The 24,808-nt window shown below is 41.7% G+C and overlaps 1 non-coding gene across 1 annotated transcript; it reads left to right on the forward strand.

Moving 5' to 3' along the window:
- Window positions 1-10,236: 10,236 nt before the first annotated feature.
- On the forward strand, window positions 10,237-10,308 carry TRNAC-ACA (transfer RNA cysteine (anticodon ACA)). The gene has a single exon. It is a non-coding gene; the product is annotated as a tRNA-Cys (tRNA).
- Window positions 10,309-24,808: the final 14,500 nt, after the last annotated feature.

Here is a 24,808-nt window from a genome sequence, read left to right on the forward strand (position 1 = left end):
AGAGCACTGGACAAGAGAACGTGGGCAGCAATACCTTCCATTCCCTCTTCTGTAAAGTAAGAGGCTGTAACATCCACCACCCAGTGTTACCAGGTGGAGAAGACAATGGCAACTCACTCCAGTACTCTTGCCTGGAAAATCCCATGGGCGGAGCTTGCAAAGAGTTGGACATGACTGAAGCGACTTAGCAGCAGCAGCAGCAGCAGCAGTGTTGCCAGGAGAGTGAAAGGAGACAATGACTGTGAAAGTACTTTATTAACTACTATGAAAGCATCACCAAGAACAAGGCTAGTGTAGGTGATGGAATTCCAGTTGAGCTATTTCAAATCCTGAAAGATGATGCTGTGAAACTGCTGCACTCAATATGCCAGCAAATTTGGAAAACTCAACAGTGCCCACAGGACTGGAAAAGGTCAGTTTTCATTCTGATCCCAAAGAAAGGCAATGCCAAAGAATGCTCAAACTACTGCACAATTGCACTCATCTCACATACTAGTAAAGTAATGCTCAAAATTCTCCAAGCCAGGCTTCAGCAATATGTGAACTGTGAACTTCCTGATGTTCAAGCTGGTTTTAGAAAAGGCAGAGGAACCAGAGATCAAATTGCCAACATCCGCTGGATTATGGAAAAAGCAAGAGAGTTCCAGAAAAACATCTATTTCTGCTTTATTGACTATGCCAAAGCCTTTGACTCTGTGGATCACAATAAACTGTGGAGAATTCTGAAAGAGATGGGAATATCAGACCACCTGATCTGCCTCTTGAGAAACCTATATGCAGGTCAGGAAGCAACAGTTAGAACTGGACATGGAACAACAGACTGGTTCCAAATAGGAAAAGAAGTACGTCAAGGCTGTATATTGTCACCCTGCTTATTTAACTTATATGCAGAGTACATCATGAGAAACGCTGGACTGGAAGAAGCACAAGCTGGAATCAAGATTGCCAGGAGAAATATCAATAACCTCAGATATGCAGATGACACCACCCTTATGGCAGAAAGTGAAGAGGAACTCAAAAGCCTCTTGATGAAAGTGAAAGAGGAGACTGAAGAAGTTGGCTTAAGGCTCAACATTCAGAAAATGAAGATCATGGCATCTGGTCCCATCACTTCATGGGAAATAGATGGGGAAACAGTGGAAACAGTGTCAGACTTTATTTTTGGGGGCTCCAAAATCACTGCAGATGGTGACTGCAGCCATGAAATTAAAAGACGCTTACTCCTTGGAAGAAAAGTTATGACCAACCTAGATAGCATATTCAAAAGCAGAGACATTACTTTGCCAACAAAGGTCCATCTAGTCAAGGCTATGGTTTTTCCTGTGGTCATGTATGGATGTGAGAGTTGGACTGTGAAGAAGGCTGAGTGCTGAAGAATTGATGCTTTTGAACTGTGGTGTTGGAGAAGACTCTTGAGAGTCCCTTGGACTGCAAGGAGATCCAACCAGTCCATTCTGAAGGAGATCAGCCCTGGGATTTCTTTGGAGGGAATGATGTTAAAGCTGAAACTCCAGTACTTTGGCCACCTTATGCGAAGGGTTGACTCATTGGAAAAGACTCTGATGCTGGGAGGGATTGGGGGCAGGAGGAGAAGGGGAAGACAGGATGAGATGGCTGGATGGCATCACTGACTCGATGAATGTGAGTCTGAGTGAACTCCGGGAGTTGGTGATGGACAGGGAGGCCTGGCGTGCTGCGATTCATGGGGTCTCGAAGAGTCGGACACGACTGAGCGACTAAACTGAACTGAACTGATGAAAGTGGGAAATGGTATTAGTATAACTGACAATACTGTGTAAGCTGTCACTGTTGCCCTTGCTATTAATGCTTCCATGACTACTAATCCCATAATATTAATATTACTGGCCCTACTAATCTAAGGCAGTGGTCCCCAAGCTCTGGGCCATGAACTGATACCAATCTATGGCCAGTTAGAAACTGGGCCACACAGCAGGAAGTGAGTGGCTGGTGAGCTAGGGAAGCTTCATCTGTATTTATAGTCTCTCCCCATCATTTACATTAGCAGCTGAGCTCTGCCTCCTGTCAGATCAGTGGCAGCATTAGATTCTTATAGGAGCACTAACCCTACTGTGAACTGTGCATGAGAGGGATCTAGGTTGTGCGCTCCTTAGGAGAATCTGGTGCCTGATTATCTGATTCTGCATTATGGTGAGTTATATAATTATTTCATTATATATCACAAAGTAATATGCAATGATATGTAATATTATGATATGTAATAGTGTTGACTCAGATAGAAATCTCAGTGGGAAAATAACTGTCTTCAAGGATCTGAAGGTTTGCCATGGAAAAGGAGATAGCCTTGATCTGAGTACCTCTACTGAAAACTCAAGACCACAGAGTAGAATTACAATAAGTATTGATAGGGCAATAAGAACAGGACAATAAGTACTTGCTCTTAATGTAATAGTAAAACAATGCAAAATGCTATTGTCGGGCACAGTGAAGACACTGTCTTAGGAAAACTGTGGTAGAGAGATGAACATCCCTACAGACAGACTCTAGTCATTCATTTAAGAATTTATTTCTGCAACTGTGCCTACTGATGACTTACTGAATGCCAAGCATTATCTAACCACCTCATCCTCTGCTGCTCCTTCTCCTTTTGCCTCCAGTCTTTCCCAGCATCAGGGTCTTTTGCAATGAGTTGGCACTTTACATCAGGTGACCAAAGTATCAGAGCTTCAGCTTTAGCATCAGTCCTTCCAATGAACATTCAGTGTTTATTTCCTTTAGGATGGACTGGTTTGATCTCCTTGCAGTCCAAGGGACTCTCAAGAGTCTTCTCCAACACCACATTTTGAAAGCATCAATTCTTCAGCGCTCAGTCTTCTTTATGGTCCAGCTCTCACATCCATACATGATTTCTGGAAAAACCATAGCTTTGACTATACAGACCTTTGTCGGCAAAGTGATGTCTCTGCTTTTTAAAATGCTGCCATGCAGATGGCTAACAACCACATAAAAAGATGCTCAACATCACTCATTATCAGAGAAATGCAAATCAAAACCACAATGAGGTACCATCTCACACCACTCAGAATGGCTACTATCAAAATATCTACAAACAATAAATGCTGGAGAGGGTGTGGAGAAAAGGGAACCCTCTTACACTGTTGGTGGGAATGCAAACTAGTACAGCCACTATGGAGAACAGTGTGGAGATTTCTTAAAAATCTGGAAATAGAATTGCCATATGACCCAGGAATCCCACTGCTGGGCATACACACTGAGGAAACCAGAATTGAAAGAGACACGTGTACCCTAATGTTCATTGCAGCACTGTTTACAATCACTAGGACATGGAAGCAACCTAGATATCCATTGGCAGATGAATGGATAAGAAAGCTGTGATACGTATATACAATGGAATATTACTCAGCTATTAAAAAGAACTCATTTGAATCAGTTCTAATGAGGTGGATGAAACTGGAGCCTACTATACAAAGTGAAGTAAGTCATTAAGGAAAACACCAACACAGTATATTAATGTATATATATATGGAATTTAGAAAGATGGTAATGATGACCCTATATGCAAGACAGCAAAAGAGACACAGATATAAAGAACAGACTTCTGGACACTGTGGGAGAAGGCAAGGTGGGATGATTTGAGAGAATAGCACTGAAATGTGTTTACTACCATATGTGAAACAGATCACCAGTCCAAGTTCAATGCATGAAACAGGGCCCTCAAAATCAGTGCACTGGGATGACCCAGAGGGGTGGGATGGGGAGGAAGGTGGGAGGGGGGGTTCAGGATGGAGGACACGTGTACACCCATGGCAGATTAATGTCAATGTGTGGCAAAAAACCGCCACAATATTGTAAAGTAATTAGCCTCCAATTAAAATTAATTAATTAATTTTAAAAAATGCTGTCTAGGTTTATCATAGTTTTCTTTCTAGGGAGCAAGCATCTTTAAATGTCATGGCTGCAGTCACCGTTCACGGTGATTTTGGAGCCCAGGAAAATAAAATGTGTCACTGTTTTTCCACGTTTTCCCCTTCTATTTGCCTTGAAGTGATGGGACCAGAAGCCATGATCTTAGTTTTCTGGATGTTGTTTCAAGCCAGCTTTCTCAACCTCCTCTTTCACTCTCATCGAGAGGCTCCTTAATTCCTCTTCACTTTCTGCCACTAGAGTGGTGTCATCTGCATATCTGAGGTTGTTTATATTTTTCCTGACAATCTTGATTTATTTTATATATAGTAGTTTGTATCTGCTAATCCCAAACTCCTCATTTATCCCTCTCCCATCCCCCTTTCCCTTTAGTAACCATACGTTTGTTTTCTATGTCTGAATCTGTTTCTGTTTTATAAATAAGTTGATTTGTGTCATATTTTAGATTCCACATATAAGTGACACCATATGGTATTTGTCTTTCTCTTTCTGACTTACTTCATTTAGTATGATAATCTCCAGATCTATCCGTGTTCCTGTAAGTGGCATTATTTCATTCTTTTCTATGACTGAATAGTATTCCACAGTGTATAGTGTATGATATATATATGTATATATATCTCACATCTTCTTTTTAAAATTTATTTATTTTTAATTGGAGGATAATTGCTTTACAATGTTGTATTGGTTTCTGCCACACATCAACATGGACCAGCCACAGGTATATGTCACCTCCCTCATGAACCTCCCTCCCAGTTCCCACCCCATCCCACCCTCTAGGTTGTCACAGAGCACCAGGTTGAGCTTCCTGTATTATAGAAACTTCCCATTTGCTATCTGTTTTATATATGGTAATGTGTATACTTCAGTTCTACTCTCTCAGTTCGTCACACCCTCTCCTTGCCCTGCTGTGTGCATAAGCCTGTTCTCTGTGTCTGAGTCTCTATTCCTGCCCTGCAAATAGGTTCATCAATACCATTTTTCTGGATTCAATATATATGCACTAATATATGATATTTGTTTTTCTCTTTCTGACTTACTTCACTTTACATAATAGACTCTAAGTTCATGCACCTCACTACAACGGACTTAAATTCATTCCTTTTATATGGCTGAATAATATTCCATTGCATATATGTACCACAACTTCTTTATCCATTCATCTGTTAACAGACATCTAGGTTGCTCATTGTAAATGGTGCTGCAATGAACATTGGGGTACATGTGTATTTTTCAGCTATGGTTTTCTCAGAGTATAGGCCCTGTAGTGGGATTTCTGGGTCCTAGTACATCATATCTTCTTTATCCCTTTATCTATCAGTGGGCTTTTAGTTTGTTTACATGTCTTGGCTATTGTAAATAGTATTGCTATGAACATAGGGGTGTATGTATCTTTTTCAATTATAAATATAATTCTTTAGCAAAATTTAGAGCCATGTAACAAACAAAGTCTTTGCAAAATTATATTTAAATTAATAATAATGTATAGAAAACTGGCATTTTCTTAAAATTTATAGCAGAACATGCATAAAATTTAGATATAAGTAAAGATAGATATGTTGGATATGTATGTTAAAAATTATTTTGTAGACAGTAATGTGCAAACAGAAACATTTGGTGATGATTGTCTGGAGGATTAAATCCAAACTCTAGAGGTAACTTTCCTATATCTTCCCTGCCTCCAGTTCTCTTCCCCAGTGAAATATACACACCAATCACATTTTAGTCAACTTTGAACCACAACCTACAGCAACCTGCCCTGGAAACCAACCCCTTATCTACAGACCAGGATGCTAGGCTGTGATGTCAGATTTGCAAGAAGCAAGAGTGCTATCTCTAATGACAAAATAGGAAGCTAAAGAATACCTTCCATAATAACTGACCCCAAATAACCAGGACTTGATTAACAGCTTCTGATTGTTGTCTCTAATTCCAACTTAGGATCAAGGAGAGGAAACCATAGATGCACCCATAACCCATCCCTTAAGACATCTGGCTTCTAGTTAGCTCTCTTACAGCTTTGCCAGGCCAACAGCATCCATTCAAGACATGCCTGAAGACATCACTTTTTCCTACCATAAAGCATTTCCATTCTTCTGCCTGCCTTTGAGTCTTTGCCAAAACAAGCCTCCTTTGGTTGATTTTCATTTATTTCCACACCTGACAAGGGGTTGCCAGGTGTCTACATTTGACATTACAAGCTGCTCCTGCGGCCTGTGTCCCTCCACTCCCTGTCCTCTCATCGTCTCATTGCACTGGGAGCACAAGCTGTTCTCTTTATCAAGCTGAGGCCCCACCTGCCTCTCCAGCCCCACTTCCTGTGATTCCCCTCCAGGACCACTCTCCTGCTGCAGTGGCCTCCTCTCAGGTCCTGAAATGTGTCCAGCTTATCCCGCTTTCAAGACCTTCACATAGTGCTGCTTTGCCTACAGCATCTTGCCCACCTCATTCTCACCCATCCCTCAGTGTCACCATTCTAAAAAGGACTTTCTTACACACACTCTTCCTTTCCCACCCACGCTAAATTAGGTTCCCTTCTTATGTATTTTACCTATAGCATACATTTTGATGATTTATAACTGAATGCTTATTTTAGATACTTATGTGTTTACTGCCTGTTTTCCCTGTCATAACGCATGCTCCATGAATGCAGGGACTAGGTTTATTTTTTTCCACTGGTGTATACTAGTGAACTCTTGCAGTGCTTTGCATTAAACAGGTACACAACAACCATGTGTTGGATGAACATGTGAGTGTTGAAATCATAGTCATGTTACAAAATAGATGCCCGATATCCCTCCCTCTGAAGTCTTCCTAAACTTCCCAGGCAGCCTCCTGCTCTGTGCCCAGAATGCCTTGCACATGCTTTTATTTCAACACAGTCATGTTGTCGGTACTGACACAGATCTGCTAGGACCTATTTATTAAACCTAGACATATTTGTTTGTTCTACAGCCTAGCACAGTGTCTGCTGTAAATGGATGTGAGTGAGCTGTGTTAATTCATTGAATTAATGACTAATGATATATGTCAGTGCAAACGAGTTTTATCTAAACTTTCTCTCCAAATAGGAGATTACACAACAGAGAGAAAGACTTGGGAATGGCAGCAGTGAAGTAGTGTGGGATTAGAACGGGGGGAGTTTTGGGAAAATGGCAAGGGAAAAAGGTAAGTGAAATGGATGCACGGAGTATAATAGTTCAATATTTAGGAGAAAAGAAAGATCCTGGAATCAAAGAGACATGGATTCAGTGTTGCTCTACCATTTCCTAGTGGTGCTGCCTTGAAAGGACAACTTAGATTATCCCCCAAAACCACGGCTTCCTTTTCTGTAGGATGGACATGACAAACTTTCCTCACACTCTTGCAGCAAAAATTAAATGAAATAATGTAGGAAAAGGTTTTTTAATAATTGACAAATTAATAAATAAGAAATGTTAACTCTTTTATCGTTAATGTGGTGCAAAATTGTCTAATCTATATTTTTGTCCAGGGTTGGCTTTTCTTTTGCAGGGGGACATGCATGCTGTGCAACTTGTGAGATTTTAGTTCGCTGACCAGGGATTGAACCCGAGCCCTTGGCAGTGAAAGCTTGGAGTCCAAACCACTTGACCATTAGGGAATTCCCATGTCCTGTGTTGTCTTGGAGCAAAATTCATAAAATGTTTGTATTTAAATGACTGAGGAAATCAAAGATCATCCAGGACTGTATAGTTAACGTGGAAATTTGTATACAAGGCAGGATTTGTGGAGGGGAAAAATGTAACTAGTGAGATGTGTGTCATCATGTTTATAGAATCACACGGCAAACGTGCACAGTATCTACCCATTCACCTATCCTCTTTCTGCTCCTTCCTTCCTTTCCTTTTTTTCCCCCCTTTGTTTCCTTCTTCCTTTCAGTTAGGAATAGAAGAAACAAGAGGAGTTCCAAGCTAGGAAGGGAAACAGAAGTCTAGCATTTGTGGATCATTTCCTCAAGTGCACAAAGCTCAGTTCCTAAATGAAATCTTGAACCATAAGGGCCACAGATGGGTGGAATGGTGGTTTGAGATATCCAGAGGGTGTGGAGTTTGTTATTCTACAATAGAGTTAAATATAATAGTAATTGAGGGAAGCAGTTGGATCAAAAGAAATTATTTGCTAGGCAGTTTCAAAACCAGAAAATGCTTAAAATGCAAACCACAAAATGAAGACAACCTCAAAGGTTAATGAAAACCTGCAACAATAGACAAAGGAAATGAAGAATTGCAACAGAGCCCTTCTTCCAAACCTATTAAACAGTCATGCCAACATCCTTCCAAAGTGGGGATGCTATCCAGCCCCATTCATTCTACCTTGGAACTGCTGAAATAGGGACAAGATGTTAAGATAAAATGCATCAGTGGCTTCTCTCTTCACGAGACCAAGATTAAAGACAGTAGTCCCTCCAAACACTGCTGAGACAGCACTAGCTTATGCAGCTCTGCCTGGTAGGTGTCCCCTGAGGATTTGTTGAATGAATTAGTGCTGGCCAGTTTAAAAGTCAGGCATTTACTAAGAACCACAGAGAATAAGAATGGAGAAACTGTGTGGCAATTCTCGGATAGAGCCAAAACTACTGGACCAGGGAAGGTACTTGGACAAAGTCAAAGAATCAAAACTCAAAGGAGTTAGAGTAAAATGTAAAGAGTAGCAACAGGGGGCCTAGAAAAGTCATTCAGCTCTTAGAACAGGTGGGCTTGGGCCTGTGAACAAAACTGAGAGAGTTGTCTTGCCATGTTTAGGAGAATTTTTACTTCATCCACCTCAATCCTATTTCTATCAGAAGGTGTTCTTAAAATCACACCATGTTCCCTGCACTGTAATCAGGCAATGAATGCCTGAAAATCACAAATGTGATTTGCTGCAAGGCCTTTTTCAGTACTCTTTGAGAAGTCGCTGAGCTATACAACAACCAGGGCACAGAAAGGACAGAAAGGCCACTGAGCAGTTGTCAGGAGGCCAAGGTCTAACTCCATGGCCAATTCCTGTGTGGCTTTGGATAAACCATCTAGACTTTCCCAAGCAAATGGGGATAATACATCTTATAACTTGCTCTTCAGGAAATCCTGGAACCCAAATGAAATCCTGCAGGTACAAGTTCTTTGAAAGCTTTAACACATTGTTTAGACATTATGACTTCTTATTTTGATTTGCTGGCAGGACATCTTAAGTTTTCAAACTATTACTTAAGGCATCAGTCAGCATCATCCTAAAATAGAACAGTATCTTCCCAAGACCTGAACTTTGTTGTTTTTGGTCTGTTTTATTTTTCTCCCTAAAGTCTAGTTTTCTCCTGGGAAACTGATGGGTGGCCTGATCCAAGCCTGGCATGCTCATCTTTTTCTTTACCTGGCACAAGACTTCAGTTGCGTTGATGTCAGATGCTCTGGTGAGTGTCTCCAGCACAGGCCACACTTCCCTGCTTGTCTTGCAAGCTGTCAGGACAACAGGAAACTTTACAGTTGGCATCAGAGTATAACCCAGACACTCTGGACTCTCTTTTTTCCAAGAGATAAGCTTAGTTGACTGTGAAGGCGAATGGAGGGTAATTCTGCGGAAAATCGCAGGGAATTGGCCCATTTGGGTGCCATGTTGTGGCGATCTTGTGTGCATTGTGCAAATTGATTTTCAATGAAAGCATCACCTCTCTCTGTTCCTTTTCTGCTGACAGCACACAGAAGGAATGCTGAGGCAGGGGAAGAGATTGCAGAGTTTGGCCTGTGATCGTCTCCACACCCAGACACACAAGCATCTACTTGCAGAAGCTGCCTCTGGGGGTCAGCTCAACAGCATAATATATGTGCCCTTTCATGCTTTTCTCTCCTCTACTTTAACATTGTTCCCTCCCCTTAAGGCCCCTCAAAATTTTGCTTTTATGAAAGCCTGTTCTCGTTAATTAAGCCTTAGACTCATTCGTAATGCAATGAGCCCAAAGAACCCAGAGGTTTGCGTTCAGGCTTGAGTCTTCTGCTGTGCATTTGAGCTACTTCAAAGCCTTCTCTGAGGCTCAACTGCTTCAGTGTGATGCTTGTGAGGGTCATATAAAATAAAAAATAAAAGGCACTTTGACAAATGGAAAGTTATGGTAGTTTAGGGGGGTTTTCATTACTACTGTAAGTGGTAGTATTTTTATTGGTAATAGAGCAGTAGTAGCATTAGTAGTATAGTCTTTCTAGAATCCTAGAGTGGAAGTATTAGAAAGAATCAATTTCTTGTCAAATATAAAATAGTATATTGCCTATCAATTTCATTACTATACTAACTGTTTTATATACTCCTTCCATTGTGACTTCGCTGGTGGCTCAGATGGTAAAGCGTCTGCCTACAATGCAGGAGACCCAGGTTCGATCCCTGGGTTGGGAAGATCCTCTGAAGAAGGAAATGGCAACCCACTCCAGTACTCTTGCCTGGAAAATTCCATGGATGGAGGAGCATGGTAGGTTACGGTCCACAGGGTCAGACACGACTGAGCGACTTCACTTCACTTCCATTGTATTTCCTCTAGGGCATTTACTTGAGCATAATTAGTGCTCTTTATCCTTTTCCTAGTCTCCCTCACCTAAAATTGCTCTTAGGAAGCCATCTGATCTCAGTCAATAAACCTAAATGTGTCTGTAGTAGAATGAGAATCCTAAACCAAGAGGGGAAAAAATGGAAAAGGAAAGAGAGAGGCCAAGAAAGAGAATTTTCTCTCAGACAGAAACTCAGGGGAAAAAAGAAGAAAGCAAGATGGGTTCAACATCTCACTAGGCCTCCCTCCTTCTTTTCATTAGGCCAGAGCATTTTGGCCAGTGGTCATTTTCATGGTTGGCTTAGAATTCCTCAACTGTGGGAAAAGACAGCTCTTATAAAAGTCCTGACAGGATTTGAGCAAAGGTGATTCTGCAATTCAGGGTAAAATCTCTGTGTTGTTTTACACAATTAATTACTTCCTCCACATTTGCTTTAGGCTGCTATTTCAGAGCCAAGAGAGACACAGGAAACACTAAGGTTCTCCGGGCTGAAGAGATCACTGTGTCCTAGTGATCAAAATCCATTTCCGAGTTGTTTCCTGAAGTGGTATTTTGACACCTGGGTCATCTGTTTGCTTTATGGAGTTCCTCTGTGACGTGCAACAACAACGCAGATAGACGATGGAACATTATTCCACAGGGAGGTAACTTGGAAGTTCACTGCCGCTTGTCAAACTGGATTAAATAAAGGGAACTATATAATAAGCCAGATTTACTCAAATGCAAAATGAAAAAAAAGCTAGTTTAACTTTTAGTTGGGAAGATCTCGTGTGGCAGAGTTCCAGACTCTGTAGTCTACAGCAGAACCTTATTAGACTCAATTGAGAAAAAGAGAATTCCATATCTTAGGGCCAGAAGGACTCTAAGGAATCATCTTTTTCAGATGCATGCCACTGGAAAAACATTATTACCCCCAATTTCCTGATGAGGAAACTAAGGTGTAGAAGTTAAGTGAGTTAGTAACATTGTACAGCTGATAGGTAGTGTTCATCAGTCCCAACTGGGTTTTGGTCCAAATAAAAAGGTGTCTCTAACCTTTATCTATAATTAGCCAGGGCTACTGTTGCAGGTAACAAGGAAATACACTTTGTCCTGGACTTGAAATAGATCTAGAAGACAGCCATCTTCGGCTTTTCCAATTATCAGTGTTTTCTCTTTACTCATTAAACCAGCCCCGTGAGTTGGCCAAATAGGAAGCTGTCAACAGGATGTTAATATCTTCTCAGCTTTCCAGGACCTCTAACCCTTGAAATGCCTTTACCCATCCAACATCTCTCTTTCTTCACTAAATAATAAGACTGAAAATGTAAATCTTTGGGTGGCAGCGTGCTACCCCATTTAAAAGAACAGGTTTCATGTTTAGGAACATCTAGGACCAACTGGGTGTGCCACCTACTAGCTGTGTGCTCTTGGACAATTATTTATATATTTTGATCAAGTTTGGTTCTTTGTTAAGCAGTAGCATAACGTCTATCATAAGAAGTTTGTTGTTGTTGTTTAGTTGTCAGTCATGTCCAACTCTTGTGACCCCAAGGACTATAGCTCACCAGGCTCCTCTGTCCGTGGGATTTTCAAGGCAAGAATCCTGGAGTGGTGGCCATTTCCTTCTCCAGGGGATCTTCACCGCCAGGGATTGAACCCTTGTCTCATGCATTGCAGGTAAATTCTTTACCACAGAACCACCTGGGAAGTCCATCATAGGAAGTTCAGTTCAGTTCAGTCGCTCAGTCGTGTCTGACTCTTTGCAACCCCATGAATCGCAGCATGCCAGGCCTCCCTATCCATCACCGACTCCTGGAGTTCACCCAAACTCATGTCCCTCGAGTCAGTGATGCCATCCAGCCATCTCATCCTCTGTTGTCCCCTTCTCCTCCTGCCCTCATTCCCTCCCAGCATCAGGGTCTTTTCTAATCAGTCAGCTCTTTGCATGAGGTGGCCAAAGTACTGGAGTTTCAGCCTCAGCATCAGTCCTTCCAATGAACACCGAGGACTGGTCTCCTTTAGGATGGACTGGTTGGATCTCCTTGCTGTCCAAGAGACTCTCAAGAGTCTTCTCCAATACCACAGTTCAAAAGCATCAATTCTTCGGCGCTCAGCTTTCTTCACAGTCCAACTCTCACATTCATACATGACCACTGGTAAAACCATAGCCTTAACTAGATGGACCTTTGTTGGCAAAGTAATGCCTCTGCTTTTGAATATGCTATCTAGATTGGTCGTAACTTTCTTTCCAAGGAGTAAGCATCTTTTAATTTCATGGCTGCAGTCACCATCTGCAGTGATTTTGGAGACCCCAAAAATAATGTCTGACACTGTTTCCACTGTTTCCCCATCTATTTCCCATGAAGTGATGGGACCAGATGCCATCTGTTTAAATGAGGTCATAAGATGCTGGAATATAGAACAGATCCAAAGAGTCCATTCTACAAAGATTAAGAAATAGGGCAGTGGTTGGCTCCTTTCCCCAGATTAACTAAAAAATCTGAAGAAACAAAAGACTAGTATTTCTAGAAACTAAAACCAGAACAAAATAAAAAACAACAACTAAGGAATCCCTAGAGAGTCGGGTGTGTTGGGAGGTGCATAACCACGGGGGGCAGTGAGTGGTAAAATTGGAGGGAAAGGTTGCATTGTGCTTTTGCCTCCCCCAGAATTAGCATAAATTTGGATAATCCTTGAGTGAATTATTGTGTCATAAATCTTCAGTAAGAGCTCAGATCACCAGTGCAGGCCAAAAGCCTTGCTGAGTGAGTAACAGAAAACAGGTTGCAAGGGGCTGGTTGTCCTGACTTTCATTGCTACCTCAGCCCTCTTCCCCATATGCTATCAGATGGTGTATTAGTTTTCTATTGCTGCTATAACAAATTAGCACAAGCTTAGCATTCAGTCCGTCTGGACGTAGCATGGCTCATTTGGGCCCTCTGTTTAGGTTCACTAGGCTGCAGTTAAAGAGTCAGTAAGGTCCTGTTGCTTTTGAGACCCTGCTGCTGCTGCTAAGTCGCTTCAGTCGTGTCCGACTCTGTGCGACCCCATGGACTGCAGCCCACCAGGCTTCTCCGTCCATGGGATTCTCCAGGCAAGAACACTGGAGTGGGTTGCCATTTCCTTCTCCAATGCATGAAAGTGGAAAGTGAAAGTGAAGTTGCTCAGTCGTGTCTGACTCTTAGTGACCCCATGGACTGCAGCCCACCAGGCTTCTCCGTCCATGGGATTCTCCAGGCAAGAACACTGGAGTGGGTTGCCATTTCCTTCTCCAATGCATGAAAGTGGAAAGTGAAAGTGAAGTTGCTCAGTCGTGTCTGACTCTTAGTGACCCCATGGACTGCAGTCTATCAGGCTCCTCCATCCATGGGATTTTCCAGGCAACAGTACTGGAGTGGGGTGCCATTGCCTTCTCCCATTTTGAGACCCTGGCCACATTCAACTCCTTGCAATTTTGGGACTAAGGCCACTGTTTCATTACTGGCTGCCATTCAGGGGCTAGTCTTAGCATCTAGAGCCTGCCTGCATTTTCTTCTTATGCTTTCCATGTGGCCCCTTCCAGTAAAAAGGTAAGAGATGAAGATGAGGCAGAAGATGTCACTGATGGTGACCTCTAAGATGATGGCATTCAACAAACAGAAAATGAAAGCATCATAATGATTGTACAATATTACACATTTCTGATGGACATATCCAGAGTCAGAGACAACAGAGAAAACTGTCATAATTCCTTTGGCTTTTGGAAATGGTGGGTGAATTGGGGAGGAGTTTATCATGTCTTTTTATATAATTCATAAATATTCCAGGCACCAATTGAAACTAAAGGCAGCGGCCTGAGTGTTTATTTAGATTTTATGGTCCATTTATTGTCTCATATTCCCCCAGTCAAAGATAATTATTTCTTAATTAATCATACATAAACAGTCTATATCCTTTGTAGAACTGCCTATTTAAAAGAACATTTATTATAGTAATTGGTCCCATATACCTAACTACAAATCATCAACTTTCAGCTAGTTTTGCTCTGACTGCTGATCATTTTTGTGCTTCTGATGGTTTGGGGGCAGAGGGCATGGAGAGTAGAGATCCAAGAAGGCCAGAAAAAGAATAATATTAGGAAATCTCTATTTTTCTTGTTTTCTCTTTTTAGGAAAAAATGCTTGACGATAGAAAGGAAAGAAATCTTTATGAGTTGAAATATTGGCAATTTGTCTTGAAATTGGTCAGAAGTGATTTTATTTCATCAACAAGAAAGTCTCCTTCAAGATCTTGCCCAATGTAGCACAGAGGAACTTTAGGACAGTGAAAACATTCTATATGACACTATAATGATGGATACCTATCATACATTTGTCTAACTCACAGAATATGCAAGACCAAGAGTGAACCCTTATGTCAGCTATGGGCTTTGGGTGATTATGATATGTCAGCATAGGTTCATTGATTGCAACACATGTATCTCTCCAGTGGGAGATGTTACTAGTGGGGGAGGCTATGCATGTGTGGAAAATCTCTGTATCTTTCTCAATTTTGCTGTGAATCTAAAACGGCTCTAAAAAAACAAAATCTTACAGCTTTTACAGTGTTTGTCCAAGAAGAATGGCAACTACCCTAATCAATTTGTGGGTGCTATTTACAAATGACCCCAAACTTCAAAAGTGGGTCTGGGCCCATCTTGGGTGGACTGTGTCATCTTGGAAAGAATGTACTGAGTTACTGAGTGTTTTATCTTCCTGGATTCACAAGTAAAGAGGCAATAATAGCATTCTGGCATTGAATCAAGGAACATCTAATCATTTTTGTCTAGTGGCTCCTCAGGCTATTTAGAAACTGCTGATCAGCTTTCTCTAGCTCCTGTGTACAAAACCTGATTGACATACAATATAAAATATTTAAATTAGTCTAAAGTCAGGATATAGACAGCCAAAATACCCAGGGACACTTATTGCCTGGAGTAATCAAGAGTACTGAATCTTAGAGAAAGTAAGTGAATCCCAGCAGGAAATGAGGAGTAAGTCTAACTGGCAGTAGCTTCTGTTAGATTCAGAAAGTAAACATTTATAAAAGTTAAGGAACTCACTTAAGAAGTTATGAAGCTGAATCTCTCTGATACCAAATCCTGTATTCTTACCTTGCTTAGTATAAGAACAATATGACTTCCTGAAAGAGAAAACTTTTTTTATTGATATGGAAAAAGTCACTAAGATATACTGATAAAATGGTCACCAAAAAAAACAGATAAGAGAGAAGAAAACATACAGAATGATACTCTGTTGAAAAGAGAGGGCAAAAAAATAAATAAATAAATAAATAACATATATATATAATTGGCCTGCACATGCCAATATATTTGCAAGAATTAACAGTAAATTAATCACAATAGTTCCTTGTTGAGAGTAATGGAAACTGGGCAAGCAGTATTGCCTGTGTTTTTAAGATACATTTTTAATATTTGAAACATGTATGTGGATTATCTCTTTACATTTTAAGAAATTTAAAACAGGTTTTAAAAAACATACCACTTTTTGTCTTGGCTGTTTTGATATGGGTCATTTTAACATGTAACCCAAGTTACAGCTTCTGTAACTGTGTAATTGCATGTCAGATACACGCCATTCCACTGCTGAGCCAAATCAAAACCAACATGGAGCCTGAGGATTTTGCCCAGAGCTTCTACTTTGACCAAAAGAACTTGGGAAATTTGAGAGAGAATCTGTGATGCCGATTCCACAGCCTTTAGCTGTCCGGCCACCACAGGACTCATGGCTTTGCCATGTTGAAAAAACCACAGTCCGTGGTCAGTTTTTTGTTTTTTTGTGCTGATACTCTAGAGTTTTCTTCTTGATCCAAAGTGAGTCTGTATCACCAGAGTAGATTCACATTATCTGTGTTTACAAGAGGCTAGAATATAAATCACAGAATCAGCTTAATAATTTCTGTGAGACATGCAACAGAAAAGCCGGCACACTTTCTCCCTGTGGGGAAGGACATGGTAATGTAACCTGTATTCACAGATTGCTTGATTCACACGTTGTGGAAACAGAAAGGATGGGCCCAGTAGCGGTGAGCTGTAAGTCAAGGCTTGTGCTACTGTCTCTGCGGTGGGGATGCCCCTGGCGTGTCACGTGGGCAGTCTGGACACCTCTCCCAGCGTTATGATCCGGTTGAGCCCTGCCAACGTTGGACCCCAGGATTCCACCTTGTGCTTCTGGTGGATACATTCTCTCTTTAGACAGGTTAAAACATTCAGACTGATTTCTGTTGACCTTGTGACTGGCTCTTTAAAACACCTCTGCATGAATCAGTTCTAATCATTAGTTTGTTGAATATGTGAATTTACAATGGATAGTATCTTTCCCTTTAGTCCCCCATTTAAGAGTCTCCTCCCTGTCACCTCCATACCATGCCTGCCATGAAGAGTTTGCAGAACCACTCTCTCTCATTCCTTACGTGTGTGTTAGTCACTCAGTCGTGTCCGACTCTTTGTGATCCCATGGACTATAGCCCGCCAGGTTCCTTTGTCCATTCTGGAATTCTCCAGGCAAGAATACTGAAGTGGGTTTCCATTTCCTCCTCCAGGGGATCTTCCCGACTGAGGGGTTGAACCCAGGTCTCCGGCACTGCGGGCATTTTCTTTACCACCTGAGCCACCAGGGAAGCCCCGTTCTTTGGGCTGTTTCAATTTCCTCATGCACTCAACCTGGGGACCAGTGGTGGCCAGCTAAAATACTCAATTTTGATATCTGTCACCCAATTCTGATGCCTTTTTCCCCTTCAGTTTGGAAAACCACTTTTCAATTCCCCTGTTTTCATGGGAAAGGAAGTTCCTTAAATCTGGATTAGTACTGCACATTTGTGTAAGTGTGAGTTGACAGTCACAGTAAGTGGCAGGGAGGGTGGGGGGAGGCTTATCTAGGCAGCTCTCTGAGGCAATGGAGTGGTTACAAGCTCATTTGCTGGAGGGCAGTGAAAGAGCCCACTGCAGAGTGGGTACACTCACAATTATATAGAGAGCTGGTGCTGGAAAAAGGAGTTCAAGGGAATTCAAAATTAGCAAGTCTATCCTCACTCCTTTCAGTGTTACTCTGCGAGGGTAGGTCACTGGCATTTTTTTTTTTTTAAGGAGATTTCTTTGGATATGTCATATGTCAGAGTCAAAAGGACAGAAAGGTGTATGTCAGTGCGTGAACTGTTTGCTTCTGGTTCACAAGATAAACTCAGAGAATTTAAAATTCAGAATTTAAAAAGATTTAAAAGGTTAGAAACTTTTATAGCAATGTGACATTGTCAAATAAGCATGATACTGGTGGACTCCAGTCTAAGAAAAGGGAATAAATCCTTCTGAATGTTGTCAAACTCATGAGATAAGTGGCCCACAGAGAAAACTGCACGCAAACACACACAATAAGATCACATACTTGTCTATGATGGAGGAGAGGAAGCAATATTGGTGCTTCCCCCACAGGCAGTTTGAACAGCAGCTGTATAGTGAAGTCTTCCTCTTATTCCTATGCCCAGCCCTCCAGTTCCCTTCTGGAGGCAACACATGTCTCTAGACTCTGTGTATCCTTGAACCATTTACAAACATGCACACACATGTGTGTGTGTTACACACACACGTGCACAAAATTTTGCCTGCTAAATGTTCTGCTCTTTGCTTTTTCATTTAAGTATATAAGTTGGAGATTTTCCCCTCATTTTTTTTGGAACAGCTGCAGAATAGTCAGTGGTATGGAGGCACCATAATTTATTTAACCACTTCTCTATTTTGCTATTAAGATAATACTGCAATGAATAATCTGATATATATTTTATTTCACATATGCAGATACATCATGGAGTCGCTGTATGTGTCCAAAGGTAGGAAGCATGCATACTATGCACAAAGGAGGCACTTTAATAAATGCTCGAATCAGTGAAGACTGTGGAAATTGGTGAAACCTCCGAAGGTAGATAGGCAGACAACCTGTGGAGCAGGGAGGAGTTGGCTTAGTGAGGTGGGGACTGCGTGAGAGGAGGGGCACCCTACAGAGTACCCAATGCCATCTCTGGAAGAGAACAAGTGAGTAGCAGAAGTAGGCCGGCCTGGAACCCAGGCTCACCGGCCTTCTTGCATCTTTAGGATTCTGCTGGGCTGCTGCTGCTGCTAAGTTGCTTCAGTCGTGTCCGACTCCGTGCGACCCCATAGATGGCAGCCCACCAGGCTCCCCCGTCCCTGGGATTCTCCAGGCAAGAACACTGGAGTGGGTTGCCATTTCCTTCTCCAATGCATGAAAGTGAAAAGTGAAAGGGAAGTCGCTCAGTCGTGTCCGACTCTTAGCGACCCCATGGACTACAGCCTACCAGGCTCCTCCGTCCATGAGATTTCCCAGGCAAGAGTGCTGGAGTGGGGTGCCATTGCCTTCTCCAACTGGGCTGCTCTACTCCCTTTTTTTTTTTTTTAATTTACCATTAAACTATATTGTGCTCACCCACTACTTGCTGGTTTGACTTCATTTTTCCTATGCCTTTTCAGCACCAGGAGGCAGACTGGAAGGTGGAGTGAGTTCAGGCTTTGGTGTCGATGGAAGGTCCTGGCTTCAAAGCCATTTCTGGCTGTGACTTGGGCAAGTGGCTTAACCTAGCCCTTTCTTATGTCTAAAATGCAGACTGCAGTGTGTCCCCACGGAGTGGGGAGGATGAAATGAGCCAGCTCATGTAATGCTCCCGTCCTGATGCCTAGGATGTAGTAAGCCCTCAAAGAATTTTAATCCCCCACACTCCCTTGTAGTAAGCCCAAGCCTTCCATAGATGCTACGGAACTGAATCTAATTAGGCTAACACCACAGCACATTTCCTCATGTAGGTGGCTGCACTCTGTCCTCTTTATGTCTCCAAGATGCACTTGCTCCCAATTCTTGGAGGCTCCGTTAGAATGAGAAAAGCACAAGAAGCTGATTTTCCCCCAAGGAGAGACAGGCAAGACACTGAAAGAAACTGAGACTGCTGCTATTCTAAGAGTTCAATGAGAAACAGTCATTAGAGCCACGGCCTGCTGTGCAGAAAACAGGCTGAAGTAAGAGAGCGGTTTGGATTCAATGACCCGAAGTGCTTGCTTCCCATCTATTTGCTGCCTTCTTACATTATCTTAGCAAATGCCAGCTTAGCTGCCAGAGGTACACAGGGTATATTGCACAGAATGAACTGAGCAAATTTTAAGCTCAGTGTTGCCCCCTAAAAGGTGAGGTGGGAGAGAATCACCTGGCTAAAAGGTGTTCATTGCCACCTGGACAGTTTGGAGGTGTTTCCTGGGAGACTGTTTCTGGGTGTGGGCTGACAATGAGCTGGCAGACTGTGGAGCTCCCCTTACACCGAATCCATAAACTCTTTAGCCCAAGTGCCCTCAGATACTCACAACCGTCACTTAAACAGCACTTGCTGGATGAATGGCAAATGTGTCTCCACAATCTCCCGTAGGATTAATTAGTCATTTCCTGGCCTTTGTTGTGATATACTTACTGCTCAACAACAGTCCAGCACAGGTCAGAAACCTGCCTGATGGCCATTAGTGAACAGAAATTGAAACCACGAATCCCTTTTGTTATAAATAAACTCCCTCTACTGCTTGTGAAAGATATATTATTGAAATTAAAGATGCACTTACACCCTTAGAAGAAGGTTGTTTTCTTTACCTCAAAAACTGAGAACTATCCAGCCCTTCAGGCCATGTGGGCATGATCCTTTGATTCATCTTTGGCTGATAATATGTAAAATAAACGTCAAAGTCCTTAACACCAAATCATGCCATCTCCTCTTGAAAGAGACTGGTAAAAGAGGACGAGCACATGGATGAAGAGTAGGATCCACCCTCTCCAAGGGGACACAGCAGCGCTCATACGGACGCCAAACTTTTATCCATCCATCCACGCAATCATTTAGCATATATGGAACATCTACTAGATGCTAGAAACTGCGCCAAGGAAAAGCTTGGTCCCAGTCTTTCTAGATATGAGTGTCCTCCCTAGGAAACTACCTCAAATTCTCCAGGAATGATGGGAGGTCACCTGAATTCAGTGCAAGGAATTAGCAATGAGATAAGAAAAGACCTGATTGATGAGTAATACAAGAACAACTATTTCCCTCAAGACTTTTTTGAGGTTACAAGTTTGCTGGGCCTTTTTGCTTTATATGTAATAATAAGGGTCAGAGGCTGTTTAACTGGTTTATTACTTGCCTCTCAAGCCAAGGATTTTGCTCAAGTGACACATGGTATTTGGTGAACACACAGAACATAACAATCTTGTCTTTTGGAATGCCAAGAAACACAAACTGGAATCAAGATTGCCGGGAGAAATATCAATAACCTCAGATATGCAGATGACACCACCCTTATGGCAGAAAGTGAAGAGGAACTCAAAAGCCTCTTGATGAAAGTGAAAGAGGAGAGTGAAAAAGTTGGCTTAAAGCTCAACATTCAGAAAACGAAGATCATGGCATCCGGTCCCATCACTTCATGGGAAATAGATGGGGAAACAGTGGAAACAGTGTCAGACTTTATTTTGGGGGGCTCCAAAATCACTGCAGATGGTGATTGCAGCCATGAAATTAAAAGACGCTTACTCCTTGGAAGGAAAGTTATGACCAACCTAGATAGCATATTCAAAAGCAGAGACATTACTTTGCTAACAAAAGTTCGTCTAGTCAAGGCTATGGTTTTTCCTGTGGTCATGTATGGATGTGAGAGTTGGACTGTGAAGAAGGCTGAGCGCTGAAGAATTGATGCTTTTAAACTGCGGTGTTGGAGAAGACTCTTGAGAGTCCCTTGGACTGCAAGGAGATCCAACCAGTCCATTCTGAAGGAGATCAGCCCTGGGATTTCTTTGGAGGGAATGATGCTAAAGCTGAAACTCCAGTACTTTGGCCACCTTATGCGAAGAGTTGACTCATTGGAAAAGACTCTGATTTGGGAGGGATTGGGGGCAGGAGGAGAAGGGGACGACAGAGGATGAGATGGCTGGATGGCATCACTGACTTGATGGACATGAGTCTCAGTGAACTCCGGGAGTTGGTGATGGACAGGGAGGCCTGGTGTGCTGCAATTCATGGGGTCGCAAAGAGTCGGACACGACTGAGCGACTGATCTGATCTGATCTGATTGCTAAATAAATGTATAATTAATAGACACCTATTTGTCTTATTATAGCTTTGATATAATCTTTGTTAGGTTCTGTGAGTACAAAGTAGAAACAGGAGACTGTAGCAGAAATGCCAGCCACATCTCTACCTGTCATTGTCTCTCCAATCATCCCCACTTCCTAGAGAACCTCCTCGTTGAGACTCAATCCCAAGTATCAAGGGCTCTGCAGCCTGGTCATAACTGACTACACCAGGTCAAGCAGAGCCAATATCTGGAACTCTTCAAAATTTAAAAAATGAATTGAGTCAATAAATTAATCAATGTTCGGTGTTTTAACTAGAAGGCTGTGTAAATTTGGGGTTGTGACCACTTTGGGGGCTTCTCTGGTTTACATGATGGATACATGCATGGAGAAGCCCTTCTATGATAGAAAAATGGAGCAGAAGTGAGGATCTCTATCTCACAACTCTCTGGGTCCTATGACATCCTGCTATGATAGTAGCCATATGCTCTGATTATACATTCGTCTTTATAACTCTCCTTCTAAAATTTAAGACTTTTAATACTTATAACCAAAGAATAAGTGACTGATACAGGGAGAATAAAGGTCTAGATCCTTCTCAGGAGCAGAAGGAACATGAAATGTAGAGGTCAATATGCATTAGTCTATGAGAATCCAACAATCCAATAGAATCAGGGAAAGATACCATATCTACAGAAGTTTTTGTCTCAGTTTCTAGACAGCTTGAATCTAATGTAGTTGGCCCATTTCTGCTTCACTTAGAACATATTTGGCACCAAAATCATTTCACTGCCTTTATCTATAACTATTTCAGCTTGTTGTCTTTGTGACTTTAGAGCAGAACTTTCCAATAGAGTTTTCTAAGATGATGGGAATGTTCTATAGCTCTGCTATCCAATAACAAAACCACAAGCTGCATGTGATTATTTAGCAGTTGGAATGTGGCTAATATGATTAAGTCACTGAATTTTTAATTTTATTTAGTGTTGATGGATTTCAACACAAGCATAAATAGTCAAATGTCAGAATATAGTAGTTACTGTATTGGATAGAATATGTCTAGAGTATATTCTAAAATACCAACATTTTGCTCTCTTCATGTTACAACCCACTCTAACAGCCACCCAATGATTCCCCATGCTTCCTCTCTTGCCTCTCCATAAGGTCATTCCTCACAGAAATGCTGGAGAGATCTTTAAAAGATGCAAACCAGCTTTGAATGCTTGCTCAAAACCTTCCTATGTATATATCAATATATAATGAAATTGAAACTGCCCCAGTCCTCAGGGTCCTATCTGATCTGGCTTTCCCACCTTGTCTCCTCTTGACTCCCCACCACTCAGCCCCATATTCATATTTCTCCAGCCTCACTGGCTTTCCTTCTGTCCCCCCAAACACTTCAAGGTCACCATCAGCTCAGGATCTTGAATTATGTCTTTTCTACTTGGAATATTTTCTCCCAGATATTGCTGTGACTGGCTCTATTTTATCATTCAGCTCCCAGTTCATGAGTCATCTTCTCAGAGAAGACTTTCCTGGCCACCATAGCTATGAAAAAGCATATGCAATGCTGCAATGGATGGCTCCCTTTTCTTTGCTTTTTCACTGTTTTATTTTTGCTCATAAGACTATCACCTTCTGAATTTATTTCATGTGTATCTTTCAATATGACTGTATCTATGTATCCATACATCTATCCATTCACCCATCATTAACCTCTGCACCTTTGCACAAAAATGTAAGCCTTTAAGCAGAGAGACTGTCATTGCTGCAGCCCCAGAGCCTCGAATCCTGCCTGGCACAAAGCAGGTCTTCAAAAATGCTGCTTAATGGATGGAATGACTGCCCATTAAGGGTTTGGATCCTTCAATGTGGCCCTCCCAAGGCTTCCTTCTCAGCCCAGGCTGAGACCCTCTGGGAAGGTCCTGATGTGACAATAACTGAGCTCCTAACTTTTCTCAAACTGACTCCTCTGTTTTTGCTTCCATCTCTGTTAATGATAACATCATCCTGATTATTGTTCAGGTTGAGCACATCAATGTCAGCTCAACTTCTTGATTTCTCTCACCCCATGTTCTATCTTTCAGCAAATCCTGTTGGCTCAGATCATCACTTCTCACTACCTGCCATCTCTTGGTCTGAACCACTATCATCTCTTGCCCATATCACAATAGGGCTCTCCTAACTTCCCCTACTTGTAACCTCAGATCCTTCATTCTAATCCCAACAGAATGATTCTATTGAAATATAAATCAAAGAATGTCATTCATTTGCTCAAAGCCTTGACATACCTTCTCATTTTACTCAGAGTAAAAGCCAAAGTGACCTTACAGAGACACAGAAAGCCCTACACCATCCAACCCCATTGTCTCTCTGACCTCATCTTCCGCAAAGCTCTCCTCCCCACTCCTCTGACACTACACTGAACTCCTGGCGCAACAAAAATGCCACACACTTGGGAACTTGGCCCATGCTGTGTTTTCTTCAGTGAAGCTGCTACTCAAGTCATTCCTATTCCCTTCTCACTTTGTTTTTCACGATAGCACTTTATAGCTTTTAATATACTACAATATTTTTTTATTTGTGCTGTTCATTTTTCATCTGTTTCCCTAGCATATAAACTTTATGAAAGCGGGGACTTCTGCTGCTTTTTTGTTTGTTTTGTTCACTCCTATATCCCCAGTATCAGGAGCAGAATTCAATTATTATTTGTTGAATGAATGAATGAATGATATAATGAATGACAGTTGACATCCAGAAACTCGACTAGTTAAGGTGATCTAAATAGAAACAAGATTTGACTTTCTAAAGAAAAATTCATTTTCAAGATAACTAGAGGTCACACAAATTAAATAAATGCTAAAGGATCAACTTACAGACTTATGTCCCAAAGTCTTGAGTTCACTGAGAGATAAAGTTGGTTGATCTAGTTATCTAGTTTCAGAGCAGAATATTCTTCTTATTCATGGTCATTGAACACTGTTGGTTCATTAGATCCCCTTGGCTAACATATAACATGCCTTTCAGCTAGCCACAGATGCAGAGAGGAGAACTTGTAAATAAGTCAAGTAAGTGAGTTTAAAAATCTCTTCATTCATGATTTTCTTGTTAACATTGCTTACAAACTGCATGCTCTTTAGAGCTGCTTTCCACCTTAGGAGATAACACCAGGAGGTCTGAAAGACTCAAAAGGGATGTTGAGAAAATGTGTACTTTGCTCCAGATAGGAAT

This window comes from Bos taurus, chromosome 24, assembly GCF_002263795.3.
Source record: "Bos taurus isolate L1 Dominette 01449 registration number 42190680 breed Hereford chromosome 24, ARS-UCD2.0, whole genome shotgun sequence".
In the NCBI taxonomy this organism is placed as follows: Eukaryota; Metazoa; Chordata; class Mammalia; order Artiodactyla; family Bovidae; genus Bos; species Bos taurus.